Raw genomic sequence first — 14,596 nt, 5'->3', positions numbered from 1 at the left:
GGGTAGGGAAAGTACAAAAGAACTCTGAAACACCTTGTTGCCAGAACAGAAGGAAGTGCTCAAAGATTTATGGGTACATGTCAAAAGTACACAATGATTCAGGTAAAAATTATTATTGTGTGTTAAAACTATTAGGCAAAATTTTAGGAGAAACAGGATATTTACAGAGTCTCAAAGTATTTCCCCAAAAGATACCTATTAACTACAAAGGGAAAAAAAGTAATTTTATAGTGGAAAAAACTGGAGGACACTACCATACCAGGTGATAAGAATTTACATCACCAGTAATCAAACAGTAGTATGGACCTTCAGATATGATACACTGATACACCTTTGTAGTATTCCAGCCAAAAATGCATAACCTAAATCTAATCAGGAGGAAACATCAGACAGACCCAAATGGTGGAATATTTCTACAAAAATAATTAAACTGTAGTCTTCAAAAATTTTTTATCAAGAAACACAAAGACCAAGGAAGTGCTCCAGATTAAAGGAGATTAAAGAGATACAGCAATTAAAAGTAACAAATGATCCTAGACTGAACTATACCCGGAAAAAAAATTTTTTTCTCTTTTACTCAAAAGGACATTAGGAAATTCAGCAAAATTTTAATTAAGCTTATTTAGTGCTCTATCAATGTTAATTTCCCGGTTTTGATGACTGTACTGTGGTTATATAAGAAAATAACCTTGTTTTTTGGAACGTGTAAACTGAAGGATTTAGGAGCAAAGGGCCATAATTTAGCAAATTACTCTCAAATGGTTCAGAAAAAAATATTTATTTATTATTTTATGAAGAGCGACTGTGGTAAAAAGTTAACACTTGGGGAATCTGGGGTGAAGAAGAGGATAGGGGAATTCTTTGAATTATTTCTGCAACTTTTCTGTAAGTCTGAAATTATTTCAATATTTTAAAATTAGGTAAAATTCAGTAGTATCTGATAATAAGCTTTCCTACATTATTCTCCTACAATATTTGTGCACCCACACACACATATTATAAAAACCAAAGCCAAAAACCTAAGAGAGGTTTTTCTTTTCCTATACCCTCTATACAAATGGCTACATAACCTGCTGACTCTATCCTCTTCTCTTCAGCAGCACTATTGATTCAATTATTGTATAATTTCTAAATGATTTCCTGACTCCAGACTCTTCACTTTCACACACTTGCAAAATTAACCACCTCACTACTCTACTTTAAAATCTTTAATGGTCTCCATGGCAACCCTTTTACAAGACTTAAGTCTTCTCCATATCATGCCCTTTCAGCTCTACTTCATGCCCTTCTCATCAGGAAGAAAGCAAGTGCAGTTCTCTGAACCTGCAATGCTCTTACATTGCTTGTGCTCTGGCATATGCTATCTATGCTGAAATATCCTTATCTATCCAGTCAAAGAAATTCCTATTTATTCTTTAAACCTTATCTTAGCTTCACCTTCTCTGTGAAACCTTCCCTGACACAATATACAATGTGAGGGTGAGTAATCATTCTCTCCCTCCTTAGTGCTACTATTTTATCTTATACTATCTCTATTACACTTATCACACAGTGTTAAGTCCCATTCTAAGGTGAATGGGGATTCACTGACAGAGGAACCAAGTCATATTTATTTTTGGAATTACTTAGAATACAATAGGTTCTCGAGGGTAGAAAATGTTAGGAAAGTCTTTATCTACATGATGAAAAAATAAAAGCTAAAAAAAAAATGAAAATATAATTTTAAGACTAATATACCTTTCACAGGGAGATGATATATGCTTTTGCTTGTTATTTAATATAAGTTAGAACAAGCCCTAGACTTAATATTTTGCACTCATCTTTGGAAAACAAAAAATCTGATGCAGTATTCCAATTTTTAATTTTCTGTAGTTTGTTAAGAACACTGTTGTTCACAGCCTTTTAAGTTATGAACTGGGACTAAAATAAACTTATGTATATGAAATAATACAAAACCAAAAGTAGTTTTACTTTATAATACTTAAGCGCAAGAATCATCTTTTTGGTCTAAGTGCTTTAAATGCAGTAATTCCTGATTTAAACTCAATTCTACAAAAATCTAATCACTGCTTAATCTTATTTCTCTTGATATAAAACTAAGCCAATTATATAATTTTCTATCAGAAAGAAATTTAAAGGAAAATACTACAAATGGTTCACTTGCCCTCCTTTCCAATATATACATTACAGGGATAAATAAAATTATTTTCTAATCTTAAGAAATGTATCCTTAAATTATTAATCACATAACAATACATGTGAAAGATTCCATGAAGAAAATGCTATTACATACAAATATGCAAAATCATAACTGTTATTGATGTCTTCTATACCTCACCCGCCTGGTTTTCCTGATGGCTTTCTGATGGTCACTTTATCTTAAACTTTTTTGGGGACCTAGCATGTGACCGACCCTTGTTTGCCTTGCCCTTCCTACATGTTTCTTTCATAACCTATATTTCCAACTATAAAGTTTAGCATCTTGTAAAAGTATATGCAATTATACTCTAATAAAGATGTTAAAAAAAAAAAAAAGTATATGCTCCAGAAGGTCAGAGACCGAGCCAATTTTACTATCTATTATGCAACTGCCCCTTCCCTACAAGTGCCAAGTACAGTGTCTAGAGCATAGAAAGAGCTCAATAAATGTAAAAGAAATGGCTGAGTTAGTCTGGAGATATTTTAAGTGGTACATTTTCATAAAGATTTAATTTATTTTCTTTAGGAATAAGGAAAGTAATTATTTTCCATAAGAAGCACTGGTAATCAGACATGTGTGCCAAAAATGGCAATAGGCATACTTTCAGTAGCATAAAGAATAAATTCAAAATTTCCCCTCAGTGTTTGGGAGTACAGAGACTTCCCTTAGCCCTGCTCACCAGACAAAAGAGTCCATGGGAGTTGGTACCTTTATTTCCTACCAGAAGGACCAAGATACAGCCATGGTAAATAAAGTTTGAAATGAATCTATATGTATAAGGATACTAATAAGCCTCTAGAAAACTGTTGCCATAATGAAAACTAATGTCTCCTCTTGATTTTCCCTTAGATATCCTAGAATCATTAATTAAATTCCTTCAAAATTCTTAGAATCCATTAAAATATACATTAAATAAAACATTATTTAGAAAAACAGAAGATCTGACAAGTATTAATTTGACAATGAGCCAATAACTTTGCCACTGTCATTCATTAAAATTAACGTAGTATAAAGTATCAGTTCTTTTGTAGTCCCCTCAGTCATGCCAGTTCCTGTATGAAACTAGAAACTTACTACTTAATAAATTACTAACTGTAGGAAAAAAGTCAGTGTTATTTTATAATTCTTTCTGTATCTTGCTTATAGAGGTCATGCATAATACAGTAAACTGAGTAAGTGTCCCTAAAATAAAGAACGAACTAGAGCACCTAATTTCTTCTTCCTCAGAGGAAAGGCTTTGTTGTCACAAAAGTTAATTGAATTCTTGTCTTTGATCCTATTTCTTTGCTCTACATTCTCTATTAACTGACCTCTTTTTTCTTTTTCTTCCTTTGACTTGCCTTTCTTTCCTTAGCTGTAACCACTTTTATTATTGAAACCAAGTAACCTTTAACCTTTTTAGTCAAACATACTAACTACCTAGATGTCAAATGTCTACACCAATTTTAACATAAGACATTCAAGAGTGCTATACTTACTAATCACTACCAACGTCTGATTTCTCTGCTCTAGTAGCAAATTCCTTGTTTACAACTAGCTAAGATACTGTATTCTTTCTATGTATCTTAAGTGTTTGACAAAAAATACTCAAAGTCAGTCTAGTTTAAATGGACTGTATAACAGGCTGCTTCATTATCTTACTGTTCCTACAGCCATCTTTTTAAAAAAATCAATAGTGAATTAAAATAAATCTTTGAAAATCTTAGTAATTTTAAGTGCCTAAAGAAATATTTTCACAAAATGTTGTCTTCTCTTTGCAAACCAGATCATATTTCATATAACATACAACATGGTTTTTAAAAATCTGCTAAGGTAAAAACTGAAAGACAAAGTTCAAAGCTGCACAGCTGGAAGCATCCTGGGACAAAACTTCAAAGTGACTGGAATCACTGGTGTTCACTTACATTTTTTAATAATCTGATTCTAGACCAGTGGTTCTCAACCCAGCTATGTATTAGAATCACTTGGGGAGCTTTTAAAAAACATCCACTCCAGGCTAACTGAATCAGAATCTCTAGAGTCTGGACCTAGGCAAAAGAATTGTTTCAGAGCTACCCAACTGACCATAATATGCAGTTAGGATTCCAAACCATTGGCTATGTCTTTATAATTATTAACACAGACTAAAATACTAAGGCATCATTTAGCACTAATAGCATTTTATTCTGAAAGAACTGTCATTCAACTAAATGTAAATCTTTAAATTATCTAACAGTATTCCAACATTTAAGTCCATTATTCAACAAAGAGTAGGTCCTCCACAATCATTTGTTGGTGATGCAGATATTTTAACAATGGAAATTACAACAATCCCTTACTTTAGAAGGAATATGTAATTATTATAATACAGAACATATTATTTTGACATTTTACAATAATTCCAGCTTCAAATCCTCTGGAACAACTGATGATGCAGTCACCAGTTAAGGTGATGCGTCACCTTAAGATGAAGGATTGGGGCATTTCAGGCCAAAGAACAAATGGGTGAAGACCATGTGATACAGACAATAGGAGTACAGAATCTATGTATAACAGAGGGGAAAATTCAGTATGACGGTGTGACGGAGACAAACAGGAGTAGCTGAAAATGGGAAGAAAAGCTAAGACTGTGCACAGATTGGGAAGGTCTCTGACAGACTAAGGAACTTAGATATTCATCTACAGGCAATAGAGAATCATTGGAGGTTTTCAAAAAGGAATGACAGGATGTTCTACTTCCAAGATGATTGAATAAAGGTACTTCACCCTATTCCTCCCACTAAGTGCAATTGAAAGCCCTAGACATTACACATAAAATAAACATAAGAGGGACTTCCTGGTGGCGCAGAGGTTAAGAATCCACCTGCCAGTGCAGGGGACATGGGTTCGAGCCCTGGTCCGGGAAGATCCCACATGCCACGGAGCAACTAAGCCTGTGTGCCACAACCACTGAGCCTGCGCTCTAGAGCCCGTGAGCCACAACTACTGAGCTCGCGTGCCTAGAGCCTGTGCTCTGCAACAAGAGAAGCCACCGCAATGAGAAGCCCGCGCACCACAACGAAGAGTAGCCCCCGCTCGCCGCAACTAGAGAAAGCCCGTGAGCAGCAACGAAGACCCAATGCAGCCAAAAATAAATAAATAAATAAAAATAAAAAATAAAAAAATAAACATAAGAAGTCTGTGAAAGGTGGACAGACGAAGGCAAATGCTTAGGAACCTCAAGATCTGAGGAACAAGTCAGTGGTGAGATCCCTGGGTTTTCTTTTCGCCTCGTGTATCTCAGACTTGCAGCTGAAAACCTGGCAATACCAAGAGGCAAAGACAGGGACTTCCCTGGTAGCACAATGGTTAAGAATCTGCCTGCCAATGCAGGGGACACGGGTTCCAACCCTGGTCCAGGAAGATCCCACATGCCGCAGAGCAACTAAGCCCGTGTGCCACAACTACTGAGCCTGCGCTCTAGAGCCTGTGAGCCACAACTACTGAGCCTGCATGCCACAACTACTGAAGCCCATGAGCCTAGAGCCTGTGCTCCACAACAAGAGAAGCCCCCGCTTGATGCAATTAGAGAAAGCCTGCACACAGCAATGAAGACCCAACGCAGCCAAAAATAAATACATAAATAAATAGATTAAAAAAAAAGAGGCAAAGACAAAAAAGCCCCAACAAAAGCTTGCTCTCTTTAGCCAAAAGACCAGGTAGGGACAGTCTAGCAAGACAGAAAACTTTTAGACAGTAACAGTGCTACTCTAGCTAAACACTACACAAAAAACCATGACCCCACTCTCATCCATGCCAACAAAGGCTGAATGGGGAGCCTAGACTTCCACCCTCACACGGTTATAATGAGGCATACCCAGCAGAGTGGTGTCATAGAAGGCCAAGGAGGAATTCAAGACTTTCATCTGATAATGAGTCCCCACGTCCCCATACTCCCCCATCCTTGTGTCAGTGGAGGCCACATGGAACGCTGTTAGAATTATCTGACAAAGATCTTAAAGCAGCCATGATGAAAATGCTTCAACGAGCAATTATGCTCAAAAGTAATGAAAACACAAAGTCTCAAAACAGAAACAGACAATTTCAGCAAAGAAATAGAAGATATAAAGAAGGACCAAATGGAAATTTTAGAACTGAAAAATACATAACTGAATAAAAAAGCTCAGTAGATGGACTCAAAACAGAATGGTGGGGACAAAGGAAAGAATCAGTGAACTAGAAGAGAGAGAGTAGAAATTACCCAACCTTAGTAACAGAAAGAAAACAGAGTGAAAAATAAACGAAGGGATCCTCAGAGACCTGCTTGACTACAACAAAAGATCTAATATTTTTGTCACTGGAGTCCTAGAAAAAAAGAAAAAGGGACAGGGGGTGACTGAAATAGTACTTGAAGAAATATGGCAAGAGACATAAACCTATAGGTTCAAGAAGCTGAGTGAATCCTAAACTGGATAAACGTAAAGAAATCTATGCCAAGTCACATCATAATTAAACTTTTTTTTTTTTTTTATAATTAAACTTTTGAAGACTAAGGACAAAGAAAGCATTCAGGAAAAAACCAAAACCTTTCCTACAAGGAAAAAACAACTCAAATGACAGTGATTTCTCATCAGAAACCATGCAGGCCAGAAGGAAGTGGCCCAATATTATTCAAATGCTACACCCAGCAAAAATATCCTTTAGTCATGAGGGGGAAATCAAGATGAAAAAAACTTTTCATCTTTTCAGATGAAAAAAACTAAGCCAATTTGTCCCCCACAAACTAACCTTAAAATAATAACTAAAATAAGTTCTCTAAACAGAAAGAAAATAATGAAAGAAGGAGCTTCCAAATATCAGGAAAGGAAAATGAAAACAGGAAGCAAAAATATGGGTAGATATAAAAGACTTTCTTTGTCCTCCTGAGTTTTCTAATTATGTTTGATGGTTGAAGGAAAAGTTACAACTGTCTGATGTGGTTCTAAATGAATGTACAGTAAACATTTCAGGACAATTATCTAATAAAGAGGGGAGGGTGCAGGGATGTAAAGAAAAGTAAGGTTTCTATACTTCACTCAAAATGGTAAAATGACAACAGTAGACTGTAATAAGTTATATATATATAATATCTATAGCAAACACCAAAACCAATATATAGATATATCCAAAACACAATAGGTAAAATAAAAATGGAATTCTAAAATATGCTCAAGTAACCCAAAGAAAGAGAACCAAACAGAGAAAAGAAAAACAGAGAGATAAACAGAAAACAAAAAATAAAATGGCACATTTAAGCCCTAACAAATCTAAAACTACATTAAATATAACAGCCTAAATGCATTAAGACATATTAGCAGAGTGAATTAAAAAATATAATCCACCTATATGATGTCTACAAGAAACTATATGTCTATAGGAAACTCACTTCAAATATAACTATAAAGGCAGATTGAAAGTAAAAGAATGGAAAAAGACAAATCATACAAACATTAACCAAAGGAAAGCAGGAATGGCTATATTAATATCAGATAAAGTAGACTTCGGAGCAAAGAAAATTATCAGAGACAGAGAAGCATATTACAGAATGATAAAAGGGTCAATCCAACAGGAAGACATAGCAATCCTAAATGTACCAAATGACAGAACTGAAATATATGTGAAGCAAAAACTGAAATAACTGAAAAGACAGACAACTCCACAATCATAGTTGGAGACTTCAACATCCTTCTCTCAATAACTGATAGAACAACTAGACAGAAATCAGCAAGGATATAGAACTCGAAAACACTGTCAACCAACAGGATGCAGTAACATTTATAGAACACTCTACCAAACAACATCAGAATACATATTTCTTTCCAAAGGCCCATGGAACATATACTAAGATAGACCATACTACTAAGGCAAACCCTGGGTCATAAGGCACACCTCAACAAATTAAAAATAACTGAAATCACACAGAGTATCCTCTCTGACCACAATGGAAATCAAACTAGAAAGCAATAATGGAAAGATAAAAGGAAAACTCTTCAACTACTTGGAAACTAAGTGATACTCTTCTAACTAACCCATGGGGTCAAATAGGAAGTCTCAAAGGAAATTAAAAACAAACAAACAAACAAACATTGAACTAAATGAAAATAAAAATACAACGTATCAAAAAGTGTGGGGGACTTCCCTGGTGGCTTAGTGGTTAAGAATCTACCTGCCAAGGCAGGGGACATGGGTTCGAGCCCTGGTCTGGGAAGATCCCACATGCCGTGGAGAAACTAAGCCCGTGCACAACAACTACTGAGTCTGCACTCTAAAGCCCGTGAGCCACAAAAACTGAAGCCCGCGTGCCACAACTACTGAAGCCCGCATGCCTAGAGCCCGTGCTCTGCAACAAGAGAAGCCACCGCAATGAGAAGCCCGCGCACCACAAAAAAGAGTAGCCCCCGCTCGCTGCCGCAACTAGAAAAAGCCCGCGTGCAGCAACGAAGACCCAACGCAGACAAAAATTAATTAATTAATTAATTAACTAATTTAAAAATGTGGAACACAGCTATAGTGCTGAAGGAAAAATTATTACACTAAATGCATACATTAGAAGAGGAGAAATCTCAAATCGGTAAATCTAAGCTCCCATCTCAAGAGAAGAGCAAAAAACCTTAAGAAAGTAGGATAAAAAAGGAGCAAAGAAAAAGAAAAGAAAGAAACACAAATTACCAATATCAGGAATGAAACAGGGATATCACTATAAACTGCAGACAGCAAAAGGATAAGGGAGTACCATAAACACCTCTACACACTTTAAATTGACAACTCAGACTAAATAGGCCACTTCCTCAAAAAATACAAATTACCACAATTCACCTAATATGAAACAGATAATATGAATAACTCTTCAAAGGTTATCAAGGAAAATACATTTATAAGACTCAAAAAAAAAAAAATCTCTGAGCCCAGATAGTTTTCACTGGATAAATCTACCAAATGTTTAGAGAGGAATTAAAATCAATTCTACACAATCTATCTCAGAAAACAGAAGAAGAGGGTACACATCCTAATTCATTTTCTGAAGCTAGTATTACTACCAAAACCAAAACCAAAGAAAGATACAAATATAAACATAAGAATCCTTAATGAAATAATAGCAAATAATATTCAGCAATATATAAAAAGATGATAATCAACTGGGGTTTATTCCAGGGATGCAAAGCAGGTTCAATATTCAAAAATCAATGTAATCCACCATATTACCAGGATAAAGGAGAAAAATTCCATAATCATATCAATTGTTGCAGAAAACACAACTGGCAAAATTCAACACCCATACATGATAAAAAAAAAAAAAAACTCTTAAAAAACTATGAAAAGAGGGGAACACACTCAACTTGATAAAGAGCTTGTACAAAATAAACCTTACAGCTAACATACTTATGGTGAAAGACTGAATGCTCTTCCCTATGATAAGGAACAAAGCAAGTATGTCTACTCTCACCAATCTTATTCAATATAGCACTGAAAGTTCTAATCAGTGCAATAAGACAAGAAAAAGAAATAAAGGGAATACAGATCAAAAAGGAAGAAATAAGACTGCTCCTCTCTGCAGACGACATCTAGGTAGGAAATCCCAAGGAAGCTATAGAAAATTCCTAGAACTAATTAATTAGTTCAGCAAGGTTGTGGGATACAAGATTAACACACAAAAACCAACTGTATTTCTATACACTAGCAATAACATGTGAACACTGAAAAAAAACACCATTTATAATCACCCAAAAAAATAGAATACTAAGGTATAAATCTAACAAAACATGTGTAATACTTCCATGCTGAAAACACAAAATGCTGATGAGAGGAATCAAAGGAGATCTATAAAACAGGGAGAAACATACTAGTTCATGGACTGGAAGACTCAATATATCAATTCTCAAGACATCAATTCTCCCCAAATTGATACTGAGTTTCATGCAATTTCTAACAAAATCCCTCCCATCAAGATTCTTTGTAGATGTAGAGAAGATTATTCTAAAATTTATATAGAAAGGCAAAGGAACTAGAATAGCTAAAATAATTTTCAGAAAGAATAAAACAGGAGGAATCAGTCTTACCAGATTTCAAGATTTATTATCTACCTATAGCAATCAAGACTGTGACATTGGCAGAGGGATAAACACACAGTTCAATGGAACAGAACAGAGAACCTGGATATACAACACAAGTATGCCCAACTGTTTTTTGACAAAGGTTCAAAAACAATTCAATGAAGAAAGACAAATGGTGCTGGAGCAATTGGATATGCATAGACAAAAATAATAAACCTTGATCACACCTTATACAAAGATTAACTCAAAATGGGTCATGGACTTAAATGTAAATAGAAAACTGTAAAACTTTTATTTAAAAAAAGTTTTCTAAAACCTTAGGAGTCAATTTTCAGGATCTAGAGCTAGGCTAGACTTGATACCAAAAGCACAATCCATAAAAGGAAAAACTGAAAAATTAAGTCATCAAAATTAAGAACTTTTGCTCTGTGAAAGACCAGTTAAGAGAATGAAAAGAAACTACAGAATGGGAAAAAATATTTGCAAACCACCTATCTGACAAAGAACTAGCATCTAAAATATATGAAAGAATGCTTGAAATTCAACACTAAAACAACAAAAACAACAAACAATCCTAGCAGAAAATGAGCAAAAAACATGAATATACATTTCACCAAATAGACATTTGACCTACAGATGACAAATAGGCACATGTAAAGATGCTGAATACTGTTAAGCCACCAGGTAAATACAAATTAAAACCACAGTGAAACATCACTACGTACCTGTCAGAATGGCTAAAATTGAAAGTCAAAAAGCAAATGCTGACAAGGATGCAAAAAAACTAGATTATTCACTGCATTAGTCTGCTAGGGCTGCCATAATAAAATACCACAGACCGGGTGGCTTAAGGAACAGAAATTTGTTTTCTCACAGTTCTGGAGGCTAGAAGTCCAAAATCAAGGTGTCAGCTTGTTTGGTTTCTTTTGAGACCACTTTCCTTGGTTTGCAGATGGCTCACTTCTCACTGCATTCTCACATGGTCTTTCCTCTTGAGTGTGCATATCCCTCAAGGATGTGTGTCCAAATTTCTTTCTTATAAGGACATCAGTCAAACTGGATTACGACCCATGGTAAAGCCCTCTTAATCACCTCTTTAAAGGCCCTATCTCCAAATACAGTCACACTGTGACATGTTTGGGGAGTTAGGGTTTCAACATATGAATTGGAGGGGGGAACAATATTCAGCCCATAATACACATGCACTAATGTAAAAGAGTACTGCCACTCTGGAAAACATTTTGGCAATTTCTTTTAAAAAGTAAACAAGGAACTATCATACGACCCAGCAGTTACACTCCTGATCATTTTTCCCAGAAAAATGAAGACTCATGTTCACAAAAAAACCTACAGACAAATGTTTACAGCAGCTTTAGTCATAACAGCCAATAACTAGAAACAACCTAGAAGTCCTTCAATGGATGAATGTGTAAATAAACTGTGGTACATCCATACTATGGACTACTACTCAGCAATTAAAAAGGAACAAACTACTTAAATATGGAATAACTTAAATGAATATCCAGAGAATTATGCTGAATGAAAAAATCAATCCCAAAAGGTTATATACTGTAGATTCCATTTATATAGCACTTTTGAAATGATAAAATTATAGAAATGGAGAATGGATTAATGGTTGCCAGGCATTAAGGAGAAAGGGGGTAGGTGGGAAGGAAGTAGGTGTGGCTACAAAAGGGTACTCTTTATGTCTTGCTACAGATGGGTGGAAAACTTCACTGAAACCTTTTCCCACTTTCTAATATTTGAATGATGTGCTCCAAAATAAATTAGATAACAACGATCAAACGGGTGGATGGGGAGATATTAGTTACCACATGTGGAATGATTAAGGAGGGCAAGGCTCTGTGCTAATCCAGACTTATCCTGGCTCCAACGCTGTGCTTTACTTCGCCAGGCTGCACTCAATTCTTAAATGTCACCCAAAGTTAACAACCACAGTGTCTAGCACGATCCTGCACAAAAGATGTATATTATAAAATTACCTCTCCTCTTCTACCAACATTCTTATTTCCTTAGTATCTGATCTCATTCAAGAATTAATGAGAAAAGCAATAATTATCTGCTTAAAGGATTCACACTAAGGTATAAGTAACTGATAGGTTTAAATATCGTCACAATGTACAAAAGCAGGTTACCTCAAATGGCATTTTAACAAAAATTGTATGTTTAAGATAGAATTAAACTGTAGTCCGAGTGTTGTCATCTGTTTAATTCAGATGCCCTAAAACATCACTCCCCATCCTGATCTTGGAGTTCTTAGGTATTTTGGAAGTAAATTAGATACAAATCCTAAATTCAAAGTAATAGTAATAGCTTCCATCTCACCACAACTCAAGATGCATGTCTGGTTAGCTGCCTGCCCTACAGGGAGGAAATATTTGTAATAGAGCTTTTAATTGTCTGTGAATAAAGATAATCCAAGACCGGTGAAACTTGTAAAAATCCATGTTTGTTTTCTCAGCTGCCTCTACGCGTCCCTTTCTCCTGCCTTCTAAGTTCTCTACCACTCCCAGTGCATCCTTCATACCTTCTGCTTTCAGGAGGCCATTATCTTCCAGTTTCTCCAAAACAGTAAAGGACTTCAGCAAGGGCTGAACTCAGTCTTTCAACAGACTTATTTGTAGTTTAAGGCAGCCAGGAGAAATGTTCGCCTTTTGGTTGACCTGGATTGACTGAAAGCCTAAGGGCTTTGTTTGTTTTTATTTTGCTGAGTCCAGTACGAAAACTGCCTTAGTACTGATACCACGCCTGGGGGGACTGGGTCAAAAGAGTTAATAGGTCACTTTTAGAGCTCTCCTTTGCCCTGTTCACTCTATTAACCTTAATTATTCAGAAGCCAAGAATCTCAAATTCCTAGGATTCAGATTCCATTTTCAGGGTGTCTACTACTCCTTCTGGTTTGATATCCCTTTCCTTCTTTCGGAATGGTGGTCATTTTCTCAGAATGGTGGTCATTTTCTCCTGCCCCTCAACTCCTAGCAATCTGTTCTCATGCCCCAGGGTTCTTGCAGCCTCCAGTGTGTGAGAGGTAAAGAAACTACGAATGTCTGGAGTGGGTAGGCTGGGCTCATGGACTCCCAAACATGAAACTCAAACTAAGAAAAAGAGCAAAGGACCATCACCCCACTACCACCCACTTGCAGCTAATGTAAAGTAAGATTTAACACTTTTGTTTTTTACAGTGTAGTTGTGGGGGATGGGGGGGTACTTTAATGATAACAACAACTGTGCACAATACATGATATCGGAAAAAACTACCAGCTGGCAATGACTGTACATACTGGGGAATGGATGGAGGAAGAAACACTTCTACAACTGGATGTTAAAGTTAATTACAATGACATGTTGTGACCTGCTTTTAATTTCTGCCTAATCATTACACAACATAATAAACATGCATCTCATAAACGATGCGTCAGATTAACTTTCAGTTTTATTTTAATGCAACTGCAGCCTTTTCTTCCAACCTCCACCCCTGCAGCTTCGCTCATTGCTGGCTGCAAATGTAAGATGGAGATTCCTTCTAAAACAATTAACAAGACACCATGCTGCCACACTGGAAGAGAGGCCAGCAACTGGGTGTCCCACTTTATAGACTGTCCATCTTGCAACAGCCGTACTTCTTCTAGTCTCTCCCAGTTCCAAACTATGCCTTTTCTAGTTACTGTAATTATTTTCCCCAAACAACAATTTTTTTATCACTTCCCAGCCTATGAAACACAAGTTGTTTCACAACCAGCAGCATCAAAATCTAAACTCTTAAATGGCTCAATGAAAAGATGGTCAAGGGCTTCCCTGGTGGTGCAGTGGTTGAGTATCTGCCTGCCAATGCAGGGGACACGGGTTCGAGCCCTGGTCTGGGAAGATCCCACATGCCGCGGAGCGACTAGGCCCGTGAGCCACAGTTGCTGAGCCTGTGCGTCTGGAGCCTGTGCTCCGCAACAAGAGAGGCCGCGATAGTGAGAGGCCCGTGCACCGCGATGAAGAGTGGCCCCCACCTGCCGCAACTAGAGAAAGCCCTCGCACAGAAACGAAGACCCAACACGGCCATAAATAAATTAAAAATAAATAAATAAATAATAATAAAAAAAAAGATGGTCAAATGAATTCAAAATATGAGATATGCATCAATGGATTGGCAAAGATCAAATAATTTGGTAAAAGGGACACAGAAACACAGATGTTCTCATATATCCCTGGTGGATATACAAAATGGTTCAACCTCTATGGAGGGAAATTTGGCAATATCTATCAAAATTACAAATGCAAGTACCCATTTGTAGGAATTTATCTTATACTATACTTGCCTGTCCCACCATTGTGTTGA

The 14,596-nt window shown here is 36.4% G+C and overlaps 1 protein-coding gene and 1 long non-coding RNA gene across 7 annotated transcripts in view; one reads left to right on the top strand and one right to left on the bottom strand.

The window, feature by feature from the left end:
• The window catches only part of LOC309631341, a 780,796-nt gene that overhangs the window by 192,842 nt on the left and 573,358 nt on the right, over positions 1-14,596 (top strand). The gene's annotated exons all lie outside the window — the stretch shown is intronic.
• Positions 1-14,596, bottom strand: part of SESTD1 (SEC14 and spectrin domain containing 1) — a 210,043-nt gene that overhangs the window by 106,635 nt on the left and 88,812 nt on the right. The window contains exon 1 of one of the 6 annotated variants that reach the window (XM_082397529.1): positions 12,797-12,926. The exons of the other annotated variants lie outside the window; for them this stretch is intronic. The gene's annotated coding sequence lies outside the window, so the exon portion shown is untranslated. Of the gene's footprint in view, positions 1-12,796; positions 12,927-14,596 lie in introns of those variants that run through there. 6 annotated transcript variants of the gene reach the window in all.

Source organism: Balaenoptera borealis, assembly GCF_965194805.1.
Source record: "Balaenoptera borealis genome assembly, chromosome: 6".
NCBI classification, from domain to species: domain Eukaryota; kingdom Metazoa; phylum Chordata; class Mammalia; order Artiodactyla; family Balaenopteridae; genus Balaenoptera; species Balaenoptera borealis.
The sequence above is the reverse complement of the archived record's forward strand: the minus strand, read 5'-3'. Positions and strand labels throughout refer to the sequence as shown.